General features: G+C 36.4%; 1 protein-coding gene across 3 annotated transcripts in view; it reads left to right on the plus strand.

Moving 5' to 3' along the window:
- Positions 1-23,612, plus strand: part of iqsec1b (IQ motif and Sec7 domain ArfGEF 1b) — a 189,236-nt gene that overhangs the window by 79,243 nt on the left and 86,381 nt on the right. The window lies entirely within an intron of this gene.

The raw sequence follows: 23,612 nt of genomic DNA on the forward strand, positions 1-23,612 counted from the left end.
TAACTTTATAGCCTCGCTTGCAGTCTCGCAGAAAACACTGTGACATGTTGTGCATGAAAAGAAGCAGAAGTTACCAAACTACCTAGCTGTCTTTTAAAGACTTAAGAGCAGTAGTTCCCCGATAGCTAGCACTGCTGCTTCGGATGGGCGAAGGACAAAACTGATGATGGGGAGGGGGATGTGGAGGTGGGCGGCAGAGCTAATTCGTCACTATAAATGCCTGTGGAACAGAATGTGTCCAACTCGGTGCCTGTCAAAGGACCCCGCTGGTCCTACAGGCAGTTAATTAACTTCCCGTCCGTGCTGAGAGGAGGTATAAGTGACACAGGTGCCAGCCTTCAAAAGCAACAGTGAGTGTGCTGATTGTAGATTGAGTGCTCAGATGTACTCCCATTGCTAATACAGTTTTCAACAAAACTGGAAAACTTTCAGAGGGGAGAGGATGTGTGTTCCTCATAACTTTATTTCTCAAATGGAGTTACACATTTGTAATTCTGTGGCGACAGAGAGTTGGTATATTGCACCCTGACCCGAGAGACTACTGAGACATGAAATCCAATATGATTTCTAGAGGAAAGTACAATTTACCCAAAACTTGCAACCAACCAGAACATAGACCATGTGATTCTGACAGTAGCTTTGAGATGTTGGTCTCTGGAAGATAATAACGGAGTTCAACCAAAAATTCAAAATTCTGTCCTCATTAATACACCCTCATGTGAAGCCTGTATGACTTTCCTTGTTATTTATAGCAGACTGTTTAAGCTACTTTTTTAGTTGCATGTAATAAACAATTTTTAGTATGCCTTTATGGTGCTTTGTGGTCCTTTTTTGAGCTTGAGAACTCCTGGTCACCATTCACTTCCATTGTACAGAGAATAGAAGCTCAGATATTTTGCTAAATACCTCAGAGAAAGACTGTATTGTTCATATATTATATACATAGTTTGGGGACAGTAAAATTTTTATTTATTTATTTATTTTTACTATTCATTAAAATCATCATAGTTGAAGACACAATTCTAAAAAAAAAAAAAAAGTTTTTCGTTTTAAATAAATGTTGAACTTTCTCTACTAAAGAATATCATGGTTCCACTAAAATATTTAGCAGCACAATGTTGCTAATAAAAAGAAAAGATTATTGAGCACCAAATCAGGATCTCACACTCTCCAAACTTTTGAACAGTAGTGTATGTCCGCTATTTGATAGTTAATTTTGTCAAGCTTTGGGCATATATATTGTCAAGCTTTAGGCATATAGATATTCTCAAAGGTAATAAACATGGAATAAAAGTTCCAATTTTGATTTCATCGGGTGTTTAATTGGTTTTGAAATTCAGTTGGTCAAGTAGATGAACCCTGAAGGTAATGAGCTTATATGAATGTACTGTAAGAAATGTGATTCGGGTTTTATTAAACTTTTATTATGAACTACTGATGACCTGCACTAGCCAGATCTATTAATCTAACCATCATAATTATACTTTAAAGGCATATGCAATTATATGTGATTTCATATACACAGTAATCTACCTATTTCTCTTATAATTATGGCTAGAAGCTTTGTATATGCTATGTATATGATGGTGTATAGAAATGTACAGTATGTGTGCATTGTAATATAAATTAAAATCTTTTATGGGTAATTTTTGTGAAATTGCCCAGCTGGCCTTTGTCACAATTTTGTTTTTAATGAGCATGTCTGTGAGTCTTTAGTGGAAGAAGATATGGATATAAAATATGTTTGTGTGTGTGTACAGGTTTATATATCCTGGTGGGGACTTAAACCTGAATACACACAGACTCAGGGGACTTGTGTCACGGTGGGTACAAAAGCTTATAAAGGTTTAGTTGTAGGGTTGGTGTAGGGCGATAGAAAATACGCTTTGTACAGTATAAAAACAATTACGCCTATGGAGAGTCCCTACAAGGGTAGCTGACCAAACGTGTGTGTGTGTATATTTTCTTATATAAATGTAAATAGTATATTTAATTTTTTCAAAAAAAGAATTTTTTTAAATTGCAGAATTTTTTAGGGTTATAAGGGTTTATAAAATATATTTTATATACCCTAAAAAATTCTGCAATTAAATTTTTTACAATTTCGTGCTCAGACTTAAGTCTTGCTCAGATTAGAATAAATTATCCTTAGAATATATTCAGGAGTTTCTCTGAAAGAAATGGAAATCTTAACTCTTGTGGTGAACAGGAACTAGCCTCTCATCTTACACCAATATGTGTTAATTATTTATAGTCAGGATCAATGGCTTGACTGAATATATCACTGAAAGTCATTTCCTCCTCTTATGCAGCAGTTTTTGAGCATATAACATAAGCAAACATCCTTCATAGACTACCACATCCCACACCTTATGAAATATATATTTCAAACTAGAAAAGCATTTTTGATGCATTATAAAAAAAAATCATAAAGTACGTTATATCCATTATATCTTCTAACAAATAATAATATTCAACAGTAAAATATATTACTTTAACTTTAATGGTTATTAATGGTGATTACATATAATTTAATGCTTGTTTTTATAAAGATATAACCATTAATAGTTATTTTTATGTTTTATTATTGTTACAATTTGTTTATGAGATCATAAAACAAATTTAAGGAATATTATGTGATATATTAGGAATGCCTTTTATAATGCATTATATATACAACCTTTATAGAAAGTGGAAAAAATATATGATATCCGTATTCGTATTGAACCGTTCGGTACAAGGCTTTTGGTTCGGTACGCATTACAAACCGAACGATTTGTTGGACTAATCCTATTACATTTGGAAAATAAAAGAGCTTAAAGTGTGTGTAATATAATGTTCTCAGTGCCCCCACGCTCAACAAGGCAGCCCAAACAACGCAACAGGCAACGTGCTGTCTGTCCAGTGGCGTAGCGGACGGCCCCGCGATAACCTCCCTTGCTGGGTTGCGTTGAAAGACGATGATCTTGTGTCGATGATAGCCAGTTATATTGTCAAAAACATCAATTATTGGCAGTATTAAGAGGACTTGGCATTTCCAATTAATGTAGGCCCGTTACATTCTTATTTTATTGGGCCTATTATTACGAAGTTATAAAATTACAATTAATTTACCCTGCAATTCTGACGTGCTGCGAGGATAAGATTAGGCTATTTACTCCTCAATTAAAATGTTATTTTAAAAAGGTCTTTTAAAACAGGTCTATTATAATGAATTATAGTCCTATGATTAAAATATCAACACTGCAGTAATCAATAAAAATCAATGAAATAAAAAGCTTTTATTTCAAGCACTGACTTTCAAAAACAACCTGTTTAACACTAAATACGTTTCTTCTCATTTCTTCGCTATGTACGGGCCACAAGAGAAACATTAAGGAATAAATTAAAACAGCTACCATTATCAGCATATGCATAAGTAGATTCGTCTCTCATTATCTCGTCTCGATGCCGAAAGCTCCATCATTACTCCTATATTCCGATTTTACTTTCACTGGCATAACTCCTGCACAAAGTTTGCACGTGTGCAAATGCGTGCTTGTGTGATATCCATTGGCTCGCCTTCATGGTTTAAAACAGAAATATTTCCAACATTGCGACGTAACCAATTAACCCCCGCCCCCCTCCTATCGAAAACGTACTGAACCGTGACACCACTGTGTCGAATCGAATCGAGCTGTGAATTTTGTGAACCATCACACCCCTACTCAGGAGCCCAAGAAATTGGTAGGCCCTTAACAGTGAGATAAGGGAGAATAGAGTGTCCCCCCCTCCCTCCCACCCCCTCAGATAGAGCATATGTTCTGCCCTGAGATACCAATCCTTTAATTGTTACTGACATACTGCTCACTGCAGTCACAGTGTCACCAAACGTTTTGTTAGGGTTTTAATGAAAAATGTATAGCTTCGGTTGTCCCTGTCCAGATTCCTATCCTTGTGTCTCTCCCTCTCTGTGGCCAAAGATAAAGCGAGGCCTCCATGCAAGTCTGCAGGAGCTTAAACGCTGCCACAGGCTGCTGAAGAGGTTCAGAAGGTCTCCGTAAAATGGATCGACTCACTCGCAAAGACCTCACAGATGGAGAGGCCAGCAGAATCAGTGGTCTGTCCCACCATCTGCCATGATACTGGGAAAAACTTTGGGGCTGGCATCAGTTGGAGCTCCCAACATGACCAAATGTTTATGCACAAGAGGTGGGCAAGGCTTTTAATTAGTTAAGATATTTATCTGTTCCCAAATTACATAACAATCTATATTGATGGAGCGTCATTGATTAATATAGATAATATAGATACAAATGTAGATGAATACACTACTGTTCAAAACTTTGGGGTCAGTATTTTTAAATTTGATATTTTTGAAGAATATTTTTATTCAGTAAGGGTGCATTAAATTTATCATAAGTGACATAAAGACGTTTATAATTTAAATTTTCTATTTCAAATAAATGCTGTACTTATATCTTTCTATTCATTAAAGAAAAAAGTAAAAATATTAAGCAGCACAACTGTTTTCTAACATGGATAATTATAAGAAATGTTTCTTGAGCACCAAATCAGCATATTATTATGATTTCTGAAAGATCACGTGACTGAAGAATGGAGTAATGGCTGCTGAAAATTCAGCTTTGCCATCACAGAAATAAATGACATTTAAGATATAATAAAATTGAAAACCATTATTTTAAATTGCAATAACATTTCACAATATTACTGTTTTTACTGTATTTTTTTTTCAAATAAATGCAACCTTGATGCACATACTGCAAGAAACTTTTTTTTCCACACACAAAAAATAAATCTTACAGCTTCAAACTTTTGAAATTGTATATAATGTATTATAGAGAGTTTTTTTTTTCTTTCTCCCACACTGGACTGTATTTCTCACTGCTTGCGCACAGTTGGAAAGACCAGCAGACTGATGTTTGTTGAAGTTGGTTTTATATGATGTAAAAATCTGTTATCAGGGTTAGAATCAAGGCTTATCAGCACCGAGAAAATTGGAAATTTGTACCATGCATAAGTGTTTGCCCTTTCCTCAAAACTCAAAATCATCATGCTAATATTACCTGCAGCTAACAACCTCTCCACCTGCAAAGATAAACTCATAATTCTCCTGTCCATGTTAAGATTCTCTCCAGTTCAGTAAATCAATACAATGTACAGTAATAATTTAGTATGGAGTACTAGAAATTTTATTTAACAACCTCTATTCACACAACAGAACAGCACCTGTCAGAGCTCAACTGTTATTAAATATTATATTAAATATTAACTAACATAATTGTGTGTTTATCTTTTCCCACAAAGGCCAGCCAGTAACGAACTAATTATTCCGTCACAGATACGTCAGATGGCTGGTGTACAGAGGGTCGCTCAAACCAGGTGGTAGCTGTAAGAGAGATGTTCATTAGCAAGTTTGGAAAAGTATGCTGATACTAATGGTGCTGTGCTCGCAACCCATGCTGGGGTGCTGGGAGAGGAGGGCAAACCCAGCCACCTGTTACACAAACCGGCCCGATGCTGTTGGGAGATATGTGGAGACACATGCAGACATCTGGACCTTTCTCAGCATTCTAGAATGTTCTCATACTTTTCTCGGTTTTATTGGTCAACCAAGTGGGGTTTTCAACATTTAATTCTGATATTTATTTAGCCTAATTGTATGCATGTATATGTGCAGTATTACAGTATACACACACACACTACTGTTTAAAAGTTTTGGGTCGCAGAGATTTTTCTTTTATACTCACCAAGGCTGCAGTTAATTGATCGAAAAAACATGAAAACAGTAATATTATGAAAAAGTAAAAATAGTTTTTTAAAATTTAAAATTGTAATTTGTTCCATTGAATGCCAAGCTGAATTTTTAGTAGCCATTTTTCCAGTCTCCAGTGTCACATGATCCTTCAGAAATAATTCTTAATCTTAATATTTCTGTGAATTATTATACCATCATCATTATTATTAATATTATACCATTATTATACCATTGTAATTATACCATACCATACCATACCATTATTTATATATATATATATATATATATATATATATATATATATATATATATATATATATATATATAATTTATTTATTTATATAATTTATTTATTTATCATGACAAAATGAACAGCATTAAACTATTTTTGTTAACTTGTAAATGTATTTACTGTCGTGTTTGAAAAATGATGTACCCTTGTCATGTTTGCATCCATTAATTCTTAAAAATGAATAAGAAAAAGAAAACCTTACTGACCCGAAATTTTAAACGCTCGTGTTTCTTATACTTTTTTATTGAAAACAAATTTCCGAAATAAAGTGAACATTGATTTTACATAATATTTACTCAAATATTTCACTCAAAAATAACTGTAAACAGGAAAAAATGCAAATAAGTTTGTTAATCAGCCAAGCAGGCACAATATCTCAAATTGCCAATTGTCGGACGATTAATTGGCCTGCTTGATAAATCGGTCTGCCAGTGTTTCACTTCAGCCACAGCTTTGTTTGTTGGTTTGGTCGTTGAATAGTCACAATTGCAAAAATCCATGCACCCAATCTCCATCTGTGCCTTGTCATCCGGTGGGTGAGGAAAGCTCCAATGTACCCTGTCCACACCACTGTCCATCTTGCTGATGGAATTTGAATTAACCTCTGAATTGAGACAAAATATCTCATAATGAGGCTCTTGGCTTTGTTGTCTTAATTGATGCGTTGTGACTAATATAATTGCAGTGGCACATCGTTCAGGGCTGCAGAAGGCAAATTACGCTTTGTTACACTGAAAGCAACGCTGTGACTTGAACCCCCTCACCCCACCCCCCTGCTTCAAGACGGTGCTTCTGCGTGAGCCCTTCTTAATGACAAGGGTGTGTGTTATAGTGTGAAGGCCTGTTATTTTCTGACACCGGTGCAATTTAACACATCACAGCTCATGGTGGATTAAAGCAAAACAGGTCTTTGTGAGCAAATAAAGCCCACCCTCACACCAGCCGTCTACTTAATGACCTCCTCCTTCAGAAGACTAGCCCTCTTTATGCGTCGAGGGTGTTTTGTTTGCACACGCTGTTCTTGGAATGACTCCTCTGGTGTGGTAGTTTAGAAAATGGTCGCCTTCTATCTCTCGGGCTCCAATGCATTATTCCTCGTTTTCATTTCTGCTGGACTTTCAGTTTTTTTTTTGCGCCCCCCCTCAGAGGGATGCTACTTCTGAGGGACATCTGAAATTACGCATTCTGTAGTCAGAAGAAGAAGATTAAAGATTAGATTTAAGCAGGTTTGGTGCAGTTCATATATTTCATTCATGTTTAGAAGCAGACTTTCAGAACCAAAACTCCTTTCCTCATGAGTCTCAGATGTAGTACAGTGAAGAGAATAGCCTGCAAGACTTGTGTCTGGGTGGAGAACGGTCCGCGTCTCTGATGAAATCTGTGGCAACCATCCCAACAGTATTATTGTTACAGGAAATGCGGACATTAATAATGTCTTAGAATAATTTTGAAAACATGAATTTTTTAGACCTAACACGATTTGCTGTATAAATTATTAGTAAATTACCAATGATATTATATTATGATATTACACACATATTATGCAAACAAAAACTTTTACTTTGGATGCGTTTAATTACGATCAGCAAGTTTCATTTTTTTTTTGCTGCTTTAAAATGTCTTATATTTATTAAAGTATGTTTAATATTGTTAATTAAAAAATAATATATATATAAAATATGACTTGCTGATATAAAAATTATAATTAAACTTTACTTGGAGTACTACTTCTGCACAGTGCACATTTTTTAATATTAAATTCAGTATATCTTTATTTGGACTTCAGCACTACTTCTGCACAATTAAAGTGCATTGAAGTAGTTTAGTACATTAAAAGTACAATTGCAGAGTATTTTTATTCAATGCATAAATATGCAAATGTATTTGTAGTATACTTAGCATGAAATAAGTGTATTTCAAATACATTTTGTATATATATATATATATATATATATATATATATATATATATATATATATATATATATATACATACAGTATATGTGTGTGTGTATATGTAATCAATAATATATATTACAAAAAAATCACTGTTACAGTGAACAACAGTGTACAACAATATACTGTATCAGTGAGAACAGTCTTAAAATAAAATATGCGCATATTGTGTGAAAAAAAAAAAAAAAAAACTTGTCCCATTTGAGAACCGCTGCTGTAGTCCTTTCTCACTTGTCCTTTCTTACATTCTTTCTCTCTCTCTCTCTCTCTCTCTCTCGCTCTGTGTGTGTGTGTGTGTGTGTGTGTGTGTGTTTGTGTCTCTTTCCCTAGACTGCTTGTCAGATCACACTACTCTTCCTAATGTGGCAGTTCCCATAAAGACAAGTATAAAGGCGGCTTATTTGGCAGCTGAAGCTTGAGCAGTAATTACGCAGTGTACCTTTATGATGCTCCTGTTTGCCAGCTGACCCCTCGTGAGCCTGCAGAAGAATTAATTTTCGTGCCAGTGGAACCCTGGTCACTGTTACCTCATTAAAAGCCATCCTAATATGGTACACATGGATTTACTACAGCATTGTGCAATAGCGACCGTCTTATATAACAAGCCAAGCCTCTCTCTCACCACTCACATTCTTGAATATTTTTTTTTTCTTTCTTTCTTTCTTTCTCTCCTCCTTTCCCCGCCTGTCACAATGTGCCTCTGGCTCACTCTCGGCTTGATTCATTGTGATTTGCGGTTTGTGAAGAATTCATATAAGAGGGCAACTCCGAGATCACGGGTTTGCATTGTGGTACACCGTTTCTCTGACAGATGTGATCTTGACAGAGCAGGATCAGACAGCTTCCGTAAAGCAGTAAAACGTCAGTCTTCCCATCCCCTCGCTGAGCACGTGCGGTCGCGTAAGCCTCCGTATGTGACCCCAGGCTGTGAGCTGGTATGTTGATATGGTGGGCCGCACGGCGCAGCTCATGTACCCGCTGTGGTGAGCTATCACAAACCATCCTGTCAGTCTCTCTCCATAGGCCACCACTTGTAGTGCAGCGCCCCCAGCCTGTGGCTTCCCTGCCATTGTACTCAGCTATAGTTTGTTGTTCTGGGCGTAGCTAACGTGATTACACAGTAATTAGTGCTTTAATTGCACACCATTGAATGGAAATTGCCGGGGCTGAATATTCTGTTTAAAGAAACACTCTCTGAGGTTTTCACGTAGTGGATTTACAATGAACTTTAGCCGTGTTTGATTTGATGTGAATGAAAACAAGAATGTTACAAATGCAAGTACAGTTCGATTAATAAGTGAATGCCTTTGCCTAACAGTGAAAATGTAGTGTTTCGTCAATAATCTCTGACCAAATACACTATAAATGAACCTTTTTTTCCCCCAGCTAATTAATTAAGATAATAACACATACAAGGTAAACTTTTTAGACAGCATTTAGACACCCAAAATAAAAATAATAATAAAATATATCAATAATAAAATAGAAAATTAAAAAGTTTGAAATTATTAATAATAATATATAAAATTATTAATAATAATGATTTTATTATTTGAATTTTTAATACTAATTTATCATTTTAATTTAATTTTATTATATTATTGTTCATTTAAAGTAACAAAAGTACATGGGGAAATGCAGAAATGCAAAATGTTGTATTTTTGTTTTGTTTTTTAAAGCAGTGTTAAATTGCAACAACAATTATTGTTGTTATTATTATTATTATTATTATTATTATTATTGCAATTTTAAATGTTAATTTATTTTTTTTATTAAAACTTTCAAAATAATTTTTATATTCTTTCAATATATGTGTTGAACATGGAATATTCTTTCAATATGCCAACAAACCTGATTAAGGTCAATATTTTGTGTGTAGGGTTGTTTTAGCCCTGCAGGCTAGTTGTGGATTTGTGTGTATTTTTGGCTGTGGACGTGATTAACGATTAACCCTCATCTACTCTCTGGAGATTCCTTAAGGCAGATGCTGTGGGAATCTTTCGGTGGTCACTGTCCTCGTGCTGGATGCTTGTTAACTCTGCATGCGTGTTAATCACAGAGAGTGTGTAATTGACAGACTGATATGTAATTCATCTATTGTTTAGCCGCACAGCCTCCTCACTCACACACACGGACTCCTTCTTGCCTTTCAGGTGTTGATTAAAATGGTTCCAGCTCCCGCCCCACTTCCGCTCAACACAATCATGCGCATCTGTGCTGAGAGCTTGAAGACTTCATGCAAAACTAACTCTTGGAAACCAACAGCCGAAATCCAAAATTAACATTAGCTAACTGCCAGATGCAAGTAAAAATTTGGCAAATTAAACTTTTGCCAAATTGACTTTGGCAAATTAAAATAAAGTCACTCACAAGTTGCCAGAAACTTTGAGGAACCACAGTATAACACATATTTTTAGTCTAAATATGCAAATTATATTTTGATCCTTGCTAATGCACCTAAAGTGATTTTTCGAAGTTGTAAACTAAGCAAAGGTTATTAGAGTTTATACTACGGGGCCGTTGAATGCGTGAATCTGATTGGCTGCCGAACGTTCTAATGTGTGCAATTATTTTCAGGGAAACGCACGGCGAATGTAGTTCCAGGCAGCTCTTGACCGCATTACATGACCATATCACTTCGCCAAATGATTTCTGTTATTTCAAAGGTCTTACAACAGCAAAATAACCAAGACCCACAACGACACTGGCCAAACAAATAAATATAGTAAACAATATGATAAAAACGACAGATCATGTCCATGTTTTTGCCACAAAATTGCGCTTTATTATGTACGGAAAGCACATACTCTGTCTCTCCCGCTCTCTCTCCCTCACAGACCGCACACACATAACAGTTGCAGTTTGCGCACACTAGCATACATCGCGCTAATGTTGTTAGCGCTACTCTGACGATTTTATCAGTAAACAACTTAAAAACTACACGACTTCTCACAAGCCAGGTAACAACACCGGCGCTGTTCGTGAACTAAAGGAACTAAGTTTCACTAGAACTACAGACATTGCTGCAGAACGCTATTGAGAGACGCACAGAGGTAATCTCTCTCTCTCTCTCATAACTTAGTTATTAACTGTATTAACTGCATTAATCTGTTATTAACGGCTCAAGCCTCCGTTACTAGGTTTAAAATAACGTTTAGGAATTAGCAACGGAGGCGCTGGATGAGATGCGGAAGAAATAATCCTACTCACAATAGCGATTTAAGTAGAAATACCGGACGAATGCCTTGAAATATATCATCTGATCGATGTCTTGAGGTGTGGCAACCGTAGTATAAGCGGAATAATTGACTTCGGGCATCACCACCTCGGGTGTGCATTATTTTTCTAATAATCCAATGGCCCGTCGTCAATTATTCCGTACACATTTTACAGGAAAATACGAGTATTTATACTTCAGAATATGACTTTTAATTCAATGTGTTACCAATTCTTTGTAATTATTTATGAAATTTACTAGCAATTTCTAAGTGCAAATTGTTTCTAGATAATTTTTTTCAGTGTGTAAGTGACACAAGCAAAGACATGAACCGCCCGCTGAAAATATCTTGAATATCTTGAGATTTTTCACTTTGCATTTCAGTGTTTTAAAGCTGCAGTCTGTAAGTTTTGCCTCTTTGTCACCATCTCTGTTTGAAAACCTGGAATTGCAGCTGTTTGCGGAATTATCTTGCTTGTGTGGGTTGTGCTCCGGCACGGCTCCAGCATGGATGAATCTAATGTTTTGAGGTGAATGTGCGGCAGTCAGTCACCGCACCGGTGTGGATATTTACTGTACATCGCAATCGCAGATTCTAGCCTACGTTTTGGATTATATGACCCAAATAAAAATTTTCACCGTATATTGCCATCTGAACAAGTAAGTAACAAGTCTGCAACGTTTGTTCTGACGAACTGAGGAAAAAAGCCTTACAATAAATTACGCTACCAACTGTTATTTAATCTAAAGATTGGTTAGCTCATATAACATCAAACCGTGCAAATTATTATTATTGTTATACTTTATTCTCAAATTATTAATGTTAACAACATAAGCATTGCGTGACTGAGTATAGTGTGTTTTAGCGTGTAGATTTCAATTTCTGTACAGTCTAATATCTAATTGTCATGCCATTCGAATTTCATATTAAGAAATTCTTTTAACCCAAAAAGCAAATTATGCTCCCTTCAAATTGGTTTTCTTTAAAATACAAATCTTATGTAATCCCAGGCTATCTGTAATCAGAAGCACATTTAAAACTGGAATATAATTTCACACAATCCTTTCTGGATTACAATCCGCCATCAAAATGATTTAATTATTCTAGCTGCTGTGAGAAAAGACTAAACGATCTGTCACCTGCAGGATCCTCACATGCGATAGCCTACTAGCCGGGACAAATTCTTTATGTTTACAGACGTGACGTAATGATGCAGCGCCATGCTTGAATTATTATCATTATTATAAGCTAACAGTTGTGAATCGGGCTAAAGTAAGGCAATAGTTTTGAACACTGGCTGGTTATGTACTTGCTCAAATATTGATTTTGAGGCTAATATTGACTCTTCAAATATTGATATTGATTGATTACTTTATTATAGCCTTTTATTTTGGTTTGAAGTGCATCTAAATTTAGCTACAGATTTGGTTTCAAATATTGCCTTTTTCAGTTTATGGAAGCCACATTGTTCTTATCTTTTTATATTGTTGTGGTATGTGAATGCGTCACCTCCTCGAATCAAAGTTTGTTTTGTCAGACTGTCACATATTGTTCTCTGTGTCACAGAAACAACTAAATGTTTCTAGGTTCAGACAGTAGTAATACTGGAATTTGTTCAAAAAAAAAAAAAAAAGCTTGAGAAAGTCTTGCTGAAGCACTCACAATATTACTTTTCATTTCTTTCAGTATATCTATTACTTCCATCTGACTTAAAGTTTTATGACCGTTGTCATGTAGATGTATTATTGGGTTTATTTTATTATATGGGATACAGAGCTGAAGGAAACCTTTTAAGTAAACATTTTTCTTTAGGGTAGCAGGATACCTTTCATATCTATCTAAAATACAGTAAAATCATTGGAATATTAATACAATAAGAAAACGGTTTTTGACAACCATTACTCCAGTCTTCAGTGTCACATGATCCTTCATAAATCAATCATTCAAAAGAAAAGCATGTATTTGAAATATAAATAATTTGTAACACGTCTTTTTACTGTCACCTTTGATCAATTGAATTCACCCTCACTGAATAAAAGTATTAATTTCTTTACAAAAGAAACATCTTACTGAACCAATTTTTTAACAGTAGTGTACATCTGCAGATGTCTGTGTGAGAATTTCAGGAAGTGTTTTTGAAGCTACATATGTCAAGTGATTGTGATGAAGTAATCAACACAATCAATGCTTCCCTCGTACGCTTCTAGAAATTGTAATTATATGTGATTGGTTGGAAAAAAGGGTGGCCGATTTCACTTTTTCCCCTTTTTAGCAGTAGCAAAGCAAAAAGTAGAGCAAAATACTCACAACAGACATGTTATTGATGTTGTAGCTGTGCATTTTTATGCTGCCTCAGAAAATGGAGGGAATTGTGCAACAGCCAAATGTTTAATACAAGCTAAAGTGTGCAGTCAACATTCAGAATAAAAACTTAATTGTGTGCAATAGCAATTATCTTCTGCAGTGATTTTTTAAATTTACAGTACATGCCTACAGCTCTGAAAATCTCTGCTCAAAGAAATTTGTTCATCTGTTTTATACAATTATTCTGATATGACTGCTGTAGAATGTTATTTCCGTATGCAACATAAATCTCTTTCTTATGAGCATGACTGCGTAAAAACATTGTGTGGACTGAAGTTATCCTTAGGGCTTGCCATCATGAGTTTAGGCGCATCTTGAAGTTTCAAAAAAGTTTTTATTTGCTAAAATACAATATCATAAAGAGAAGTACGAAGAATCTCAAATCTCCTTCAATTAAAGTCTTCCTCTTCCTTTGTGGATTTTTGTTTGTTTGTCCAGGGTTGTGCTTTTGAAAGTATATTGAATAAGCTAATTTCATTCAGACCAAACAAAGTAAACTGATCTAAATTTCACCAAAGCAGTAGGGGTGTGAAAGTAAATAGGTAATATAATGAGTTATGGTAATCACGCCAACTTCACACACTGCCGAATTTAATCAGTTAGATTGCGCAATTATTCCACCTCGTTATTATTGTGTGAGGAGAAACATTTCTTCAGAGCTCTGGCTTTCCTTTTATATGGTGCATGTTTCAATAAGTTTATAAATAAATTATATTTATAATGTTAATAACTATATTATTAAAATCCATTGTTATAAAAGTATTTTACATTAAGTATTAAATATTATTTATTTGATTTCATTTACTGTATGTATCTTACATAGGATAGGATGTTATCAAAGTGGCGTTTCGATTCAAAATACAATGATGCATGTCAGGCGTATGTATTCCAGATGATCACATAGTTGACCATAGCCATGTTCACTTTCATATTTAATTTGTGTAAGGACGTTGATCTAGGCACGTGTCCTACTTGGTAAAATCCCTGTAAGTGCGGTATCCAAAACACAACCGTCACAGTGTTTTGTAAATGTAGTCACAACTACATCCAAAGATCTTGATGTTATGTGGATTCAGTCCTTGATTCGTTAACTGTACAAATGCTTCAGTTAAGTCAGGTTCAATCAAAACGATGTGGCCAATCTCTTGAAAACGGCACACTTTCTCTCATTAATCATTACAATTCTGTTCTCTCTGTCTGGTCGCTTTCTTATCATGAGTCCAAACACGTACAGCTCGCACGACTATACTGACATTCACTCTAGCCCTCTCAACCTCTCTCTTTCCTTCTCTCTCCTTCTTTCTGTTTTGAGTCGCCAATGAGTCTTCATTCTCACGCATCATATTTGTAGTGAAATATTAAAATGTCTATATAATTTCTTAGCCTCAAATAATTACGAAAGCTGAATTACCGAGACACTGAATGAGGTGTGAAGAATGAAACCAAGATTGGGAAAAAATGAATGAAAAAAGACTCATTGTAACAATATAAGAACTGCCTTGGCGCTCGTCAAATGAAGCAGCGCCATTCAGGCTGAAAAGGAATGGAATATAAGTTTTTCCAAAACGTTTGCCTCATTACTTTGGTTTGTCCCCAAAAGGTCAATGGCAAAATTCGGCAGGAGGCCTTAAATTTCAGAGGAGGTTAAGGCGCTATAGCTCGGACCGACCTTTTCCGTCAAACGGAAAAGCAAATTGCGAAGTTGTTTTAAAGACCTCCTGACAGGCTTCTGTGGAAGTGTGGAGTACAGTATTCAGTGGACCGGAGATGACAGAAAGAAAGGGATGGAAGGGAGAGAGGAAGAGGAATGACATTAACATCATAACCAGTCTGTCAGAGAAAGCACGAGAGAGAGTGTGACATCCAAGCCGGTTAGACGTTCCGGTCACTCTTTAGTTTGGGGACCAGTTCTCAGTATTAACTATTAATGGAGACTTTTATGATCATGCAGATTAAGGCAAAAATATGTGCTTTATAAATTACTAACAGCCAATATGCTTGCTAATAAGCAACCTGTGAGAATTGGTCCCTAAACTAAAACGTTACTGATGTTCCTCCTCGGACTAGAGCCAACTACTGTAATATTACAGTGGTACAGTACAGTATGTCAATACTAACTACTTCATATTCAAGTCGATACAGAATTTAAAAGAATGTAGTGATACCAGGCTTGAAATTGACTTGTCTTTTTTCACTGCCTGCTGCTTTTGACATCACAACTTAAAATTGTTACTAGTGAAGGGCTTGAAGCAATGTTTGTTTTTTCGAGAAATAAGTTGATGCTGTTGTTTTAATAATAATTTTTTTATTATTATTTTTACTATTTGTGTATATGTATGTATATGTATGTGTATACAGTGAGGAAAATAAGTATTTGAACACCCTGCTATTTTGCAAGTTCTCCCACTTAGAAATCATGGAGGGGTCTGAAATTGTCATCGTAGGTGCATGTCCACTGTGAGAGACATAATCTAAAAAAAAATCCAGAAATCACAATGTATGATTTTTAACTATTTATTTGTATGATACAGCTGCAAATAAGTATTTGAACACCTGTCTATCAGCTAGAATTCTGACCCTCAAAGACCTGTTAGTCTGCCTTTAAAATGTCCACCTCCACTCCATTTATTATCCTAAATTAGATGCACCTGTTTGAGGTCGTTAGCTGCATAAAGACACCTGTCCACCCCATACAATCAGTAAGAATCCAACTACTAACATGGCCAAGACCAAAGAGCTGTCCAAAGACACTAGAGACAAAATTGTACACCTCCACAAGGCTGGAAAGGGCTACGGGAAATTGCCAAGCAGCTTGGTGAAAAAGGTCCACTGTTGGAGCAATCATTAGAAAATGGAAGAAGCTAAACATGACTGTCAATCTCCCTCGGACTGGGGCTCCATGCAAGATCTCACCTCGTGGGGTCTCAATGATCCTAAGAAAGGTGAGAAATCAGCCCAGAACTACACGGGAGGAGCTGGTCAATGACCTGAAAAGAGCTGGGACCACCGTTTCCAAGGTTACTGTTGGTAATACACTAAGACATCATGGTTTGAAATCATGCATGGCACGGAAGGTTCCTCTGCTTAAACCAGCACATGTCCAGGCCCGACTTAAGTTTGCCAATGACCATTTGGATGATCCAGAGGAGTCATGGGAGAAAGTCATGTGGTCAGATGAGACCAAAATAGAACTTTTGGTCATAATTCCACTAAACGTGTTTGGAGGAAGAAGAATGATGAGTACCATCCCAAGAACACCATCCCTACTGTGAAGCATGGGGTGGTAGCATCATGCTTTGGGGGTGTTTTTCTGCACATGGGACAGGCGACTGCACTGTATTAAGGAGAGGATGACCGGGGCCATGTATTGCGAGATTTTGGGGAACAACCTCCTTCCCTCAGTTAGAGCATTGAAGATGGGTTGAGGCTGGGTCTTCCAACATGACAATGACCCGAAGCACACAGCCAGGATAACCAAGGAGTGGCTCTGTAAGAAGCATATCAAGGTTCTGGCGTGGCCTAGCCAGTCTCAGACCTAAACCCAATAGAGAATCTTTGGAGGAGCTCAAACTCCATGTTTCTCAGCGACAGGCCAGAAACCTGACTGATCTAGAGAAGATCTGTGTGGAGGAGTGGGCCAAAATCCCTCCTGCAGTGTGTGCAAACCTGGTGAAAAACTACAGGAAATGTTTGACCTCTGTAATTGCAAACAAAGGCTACTGTACCAAATATTAACATTGATTTTCTCAGGTGTTCAAATACTTATTTGCAGCTGTATCATACAAATAAATAGTTAAAAATCATACATTGTGATTTCTGGATTTTTTTTTAGATTATGTCTCTCACAGTGGACATGCACCTACGATGACAATTTCAGACCCTCCATGATTTCTAAGTGGGAGAACTTGCAAAATAGCAGGGTGTTCAAATACTTATTTTCCTCACTGTATGTATATGTATATGTGTGTGTATATATATATATATATATATATATATATATATATATATATATGTATATGTATATGTATATGTATGTGTGTGTGTGTGTGTGTGTGTGTGTGTGTGTGTTTGTGAAAAGTCAGGACATAGATTTGTATAATGACAAAGGTATGACATGGGTATTACAAGGTGAAGGTGACATCTCAGGACATTGACCCATGTCCCCACTTTTCAAAACGCTTATAAATCATACAGAGTGAGGTTTTTTTGGGGAAAGTTGAAATGCACAGTTTCCTGTAAGGGGTAGGTTAGGTGTAGGGTTGGTGTAGGGCAATAGCACATACAGTAAGTACACTATAAATACCATTACGCCTATGGGATGTCCCCACTTTCCACAAAAACAAACGTGTGTGTGCGCGTGTATATAGGCTATGTGTAGTGCGATAAAGCTGACACATAAAAATATTGTAATTCTGAGATGTTAATAAGAGATATTTTGATATTTAAATTTTCAATTATAGAATATTTTGTTGGAATTTTAAGATATTTTTCTCACAATTGAGAAACAGTCGCAATTGCCAGATTGAAATTTGCTATTTTCAGATATAATTTCATTCCAGTTTTATTAAATAGAAATAGTCACCACCGTGATGCACCGTATAGTTGCAATTGTGAGATTTACATTCACAGTTATGAAAAATAAAGTTATGAGAAAGAGACGCAGTTGTGGAATATAAAATCACAATTACGAGAAAAAAGTTGCCATTTGAGAAGTGGTTGCAGCTGTGAGATTTAGTCATAATTTTGAAAAATAATTTTTCACTCTTTAGAAATGAGACATATAAAGTCGCAATTATGAGAAATAGTCGTAATTAAGAGACATAAACTTGCAGCTATAAGAAATAGTTGCAATTGTGTGATTTAGTAACAATTTTGAGAGATACATTATAGCTGATTTGACAAGAAATACCCTTTTAATCTGACACAGCAAAATCTTGCATAGTTTACATTAGTATTTAACTGTAATTAAAGGAGTGTTCAACAGCATGTTTATAGTTATTGTATTGATTATTGTGGTATCAAAATCATTATTTATAACCGTAAAATTTACTGGTAGCAACTTGAAAATAGCTATAATGACAATTCCAGTGACATCAAAAAGCATTTCAGCAACCGTTCAGAAACGTTTGGTTTCCAGAGGAAGTCAAGTGTGCACGTGCTTATGTGGAGGATGTGTCTTCTCTCTTGTACAGCTGGAGTCTTTGGCATATGTGTTCCATCAGCTCCTGTGGACACGCTACAGATGCTTGACTAGTCTCACCAAGCAGAGCTGAAGGGACAGGCAGTATCCCACTACATCAGACATCTCTCTCACACACACACACACACACACAAATCACAGCCAAATCTCTGTTTCCAAGGAGACACGGGTCTTGCTGGGAGGCGATGTGCTGTAGTAAATAGCAGAGACAGAGTCTTATAGAGGTGAAGTACTACGAAAGCATCAGAGACCTGCGATACTCACCTTCTGTCTCGCTCTAATTAAACGCAAACGTCAGTTATAAGACTGCCGGTTTAGCTTGGGTTTAATTGTCCTAGCTGGAGTAGAGGACGTATGGCATAATAAAGAGTTTCTGTTTCTGTGGGGACACGGTGAATAGACACTGCATTTAGAGCAATTTAACTTAGACCTTTTTCTGGGATGTAAAAATGTGTTCTGTGTTCTACTGTCAAAGCCAGTAAGGTAGCGCTTGTGTTCTGGCACGTTAAGCGAGGTCAAATCTGGTTTGCGACATATTCCTCTTAAAAAAATGTTTTATTGTGTTAGTATGCGCCTAAATTTGTCTGTGTCTACGTCTTGAAGGCTGAGGATTGTGTCTTGTGATGTCTGGTTTTCATTCTGCACCCTAGTTCTTATGCTGTGGATTGGTATTAAATTTAGGTGCTAGCAAATGCCTTGATTCGCTAAACACTTGCGCCCTGATGGCTCAATTACCTGTAATGCGATTACGAGGTCATGTGTCACATATACTACAGTATGTCTTCTGGTCTACTTTGATTACTTGCACTGCACTGACATTTATACTTCATTGCTTTGCATTTTACTATTATTTATTTATATACCACTTGTGGCTGGATGATAATTTTTTGTTTAGCTTCGTATTTCAGCCAATGACAATAAAGTTCAATCTAATCTGTAGCATTGTGCTGTGTAGCCCCGCCCACTGTGAAATCTCATTGGTCCAAAATCCTCAAAGATCAAATGTCTTTTGATTGGCTCTGATTGTGTCAGGCTTAGGGTTGGGAATTGAAAATCGATTCAAATTCCAGAATTGGATACATAAGGTCAGGAATTGGATACTTGTTGTCAAATTAAAATTTCGATTCCACCTCGATTCCTATGCACTTTTTTTTCTTCATCTGTGAGGACCAGACCTGCCAGGACCTTGCTCGCTATTCTAAGTGCTCCAAAGTTTGGCTACATTTGCGATCAGCAAGCTAAGAATAATATCTGTGATAGCTAAACATGTTGCAAGAGAGGTGTCACCACTAACGTGACAAAGCACTTTAATTTAATAGATTTCAAACACGATTCAAACACCAACGTGATTCTATTCCTAAATTACAATGATTCGTCTGTTTCATTCCTCAACCTTTGACGTGTGCGATCAATGTTGTGATCACTTGGTTTGTCCGTGCAGCCTATGATCACATCAGTGTGATTTTGAACATTTAAATTTGCGTTCGCACTGCCGCTGACCTAAAGAGAGCAGCTGTCATGTAGCCTATATGAATAAAACAGCTTCAGTCTTTTCAACCACACAGTATCATTATTTCTGTGTTACAAACATTCAAATCACAGAAGTACTGGGATAAAAGTTTATAGTTCAGATGTGTACGCCAACGATTAAAAAATAGAGTAAATCACCTTTTTAAAGTAATTCGACTCTTCAAATGAAGATTTATCGATTTACATTGTTGCGCGATAGGTGGCGAAAAGGGGCTGTTAAAATGGATTTGTCTTTGAATCATACAAAAGATTCATTCAAGAACGCTGATTCATCCAGTAATGAAACAAGTACATCTTGAATGAGTCATTGAATCTTTCATTCATAAATTCCATGTGATTTTGTTAAGTTGTCTAATGTATTTTCTGTAGAATCATGAGAGAACCACAACTTCCATTAAAAAAAAAAAAAAAATCAATTTTATCCAGAATCATGCAGTTTTATTTTGCACTCAAACAGCTGTTAAAGAGTCCAGTTTTTATGTAGCCTGTTGACTTTTGTTCATGGTATTCAGCTGCAATTAAATGATTTGCAAACAAGAGACATAGGATAAATGTTTGATTATCATTATTTAATCATTTTGGAATCGAAAAGAATCAGAATCGGAACTGATCAAATTCAAACGATGCCCAACCCTACTAACCATGAAATAAATGTATTTAGTATAAGTATTTTTTTTCATTTATTTATGTTGCTTTGTATTAATAAAGATTCCATACAATTATACAGTTTCTACAAATATGGATAATTATAAGAAATGTTTCGTGAGCACCAAATCAGGATATTAGATCGATTTTTTTGAAGGATCATGTGACACTGAAGACTGCAGTAATGGCTGATAAAAATTCATAACAATGCCATCATAACAATGAATTACATTTTCAAATATATTAAAATAGTAAACAATTATTCAAATTGTAATAATCTTTTACAATATTATTGTTTTTAAATGCAAGTTGATCAAATAAATGCAGCCTTAGTGAGCTGCTACTTTTAAAAAACTCGTACCAACCCAAAACATTTGAACGGTAGTGCAGCTAAGTATATATATTTTTAAATATCCCTTTATTTGTTAATATTTTCGACAACTTGGGATATTAAACAACATTTCTTGGGAGCGAATGTTGCAGTGCTTACTCCAGAACTGAGATGTTGGTCTCATTGTGGACTTATGTAATGTGTGTAAATGTGCCGTGCTGGAAGAGAGTGTGTGTTGCTTCAGTCTGCACTAGTCCACTGCTGCAAGGACACTGGGATAGTGTGATTTTTGAGCAGATTCAGGGGTCTAGAATTGTTGCCTTAGCCTGAGGGGTTTGATTTAAAAAGTTTGTGTCCATCACCGAGCATCATAACACTCCCAGAGAGAGAGAGCGAGCGAGAATGTGCAAGGAAAAGATCCTGCCACAGTTCACAATGAAATCTCAGGAGACTGCATTTGTGTGTGGACGTGGTCCGAGTGTGTAGATGTGCTGATGGAGCCACAGAACAAATTGAAATAATTGCTCGCTTACTCCTGAGTTTCTTTCCAGTGACCTTTGTAGCCGATTGATCGCAGTCATTTTGTAATCGATGTTTTAAGAATGGATGTGTCTCGATGCATAATTAAGATCTAATTTGCATTATTTCACAATCTGCCGTTCTCTCTAGCATCAGTGAGATTTATACAGGTGCAGTTGCAGATCGTCTGCTAAGATAGAATTCACCGTCATATCATCCTCCTCCGCTTCTCTGTGTGAGGATAATGCTGACGTCCGTGATCGAACATCTCGGTTGGAGCGCTCGTGTTACTGCTGTCAGAGGCAGACGTTTGTTCTGTTGAAGGTCGTTTTTGCAGTGACCTGTACAATTTGACACCCAGCTTTCATTTAACTGTGACAGTTCCCTGTCGGCGCTAGTCTGCTAGTCACAGTGATTAACTGTAATGATAATGGAAGCAATTGTGCCCTTAGATTAGCGTTATTGTAATCATCATTGCATCGTCTGGCTGTGATTGAAGCCATGCGCTACACCCCGGCAGGCTTTCTTTGACAAGGAGAATTGGCTCCAACTTTCCTCGTTGTGCGTCTTTTTGTAGACAACATCTGAAGATGTCTTCAGAGAGCGCTCTGTCAGTGCCAGACTACACAGAGAGCAGAAATTTTGTCGCCAATTCATTTCATGCCTGTCACCTCAGCTGCACCCTGGTCGCTTTTTAGTCGTCAACATGGAATATACACACAATTTTTATTTCTGGTGGTGTAATTGCCAGCGAAATGTTGTTTGAATTGATGATCTGAGCATGTTTATGGTTGGCTCATCAACTTCTGAAATCCATATGCAGAGAAACGCATGGTGTGATAGATGTGTGAAAACACTGCCCCCTAATGGTCACATGTTACATCAGTTGGACTCTCATAAACGGGCAGTTCTCTGCTGTTAAAAATACATTAGTTTATGTAGATTTGAACTTTTATAAATTGAACAAATTAGTTTTGCTTGCGTCCATTTTACCACTAGAATTTGTTCAAATTGTGTTTCCGCTGTGGATGAAACCTCAGATCGTGTGGATTTTTTATGAGAGGTGTGCTATTAATTTTCATAGAAGTCTGTCTTAAAATATTTAGATTTATGCATTTGACAGATGCTTTTATTCAAAACAACTTGCGTTGCATTTAAGTTATATATTTGATCAATTGTGTTTGCCTGGAATCAAACCTATGACATGTTGCTTTTTAAACTACAGGACCACAAATGTTATGTTATTAGGATAAAAAAACTTATTAAACTAATATATATAAATATTATTATCATATTTTCCATCATTAAATGGAATGTTCCATTATGTATTCCATCATATTTATTTTACTGTATGGCATGCATTTTATGACTTGTTTGTTATTATGGCTCATATATTTCCATGCATGTTTTTGTTTGCTTGGACTGGCATATGACAGCATGCATGGCTCTCTTCCAGAGGAGGGAGACAGTGTATTGGAGGATCCGAGCAGTATAGAGCTGCACGTACACAGGCACACTATTACTTCTCATCAGCACACTGATCCAGGAACAGATATTTGACACGGGTCTATCTGAACCTCTGCTATCATCCCTTTAAAATGAACCCTCGATCACGCAAGTTATAATTCAATTCTGCCCCCCCCCCGCCGTGTCTCAGTTGTCTGTCCCCTGCAGCGACTTCAGTTCTCTATTTCTCTCTTTATCTTCCTCTCTTTCTTTCCTGCTGCACATCTGGGGTTTAATGTGTGTCCATTATTCATACACACAGTCTGAGTGATCCTCTGAGCGGAGAGCAGAGCT

The sequence above is a fragment of the Onychostoma macrolepis genome, chromosome 11, assembly GCF_012432095.1.
Source record: "Onychostoma macrolepis isolate SWU-2019 chromosome 11, ASM1243209v1, whole genome shotgun sequence".
In the NCBI taxonomy this organism is placed as follows: domain Eukaryota; kingdom Metazoa; phylum Chordata; class Actinopteri; order Cypriniformes; family Cyprinidae; genus Onychostoma; species Onychostoma macrolepis.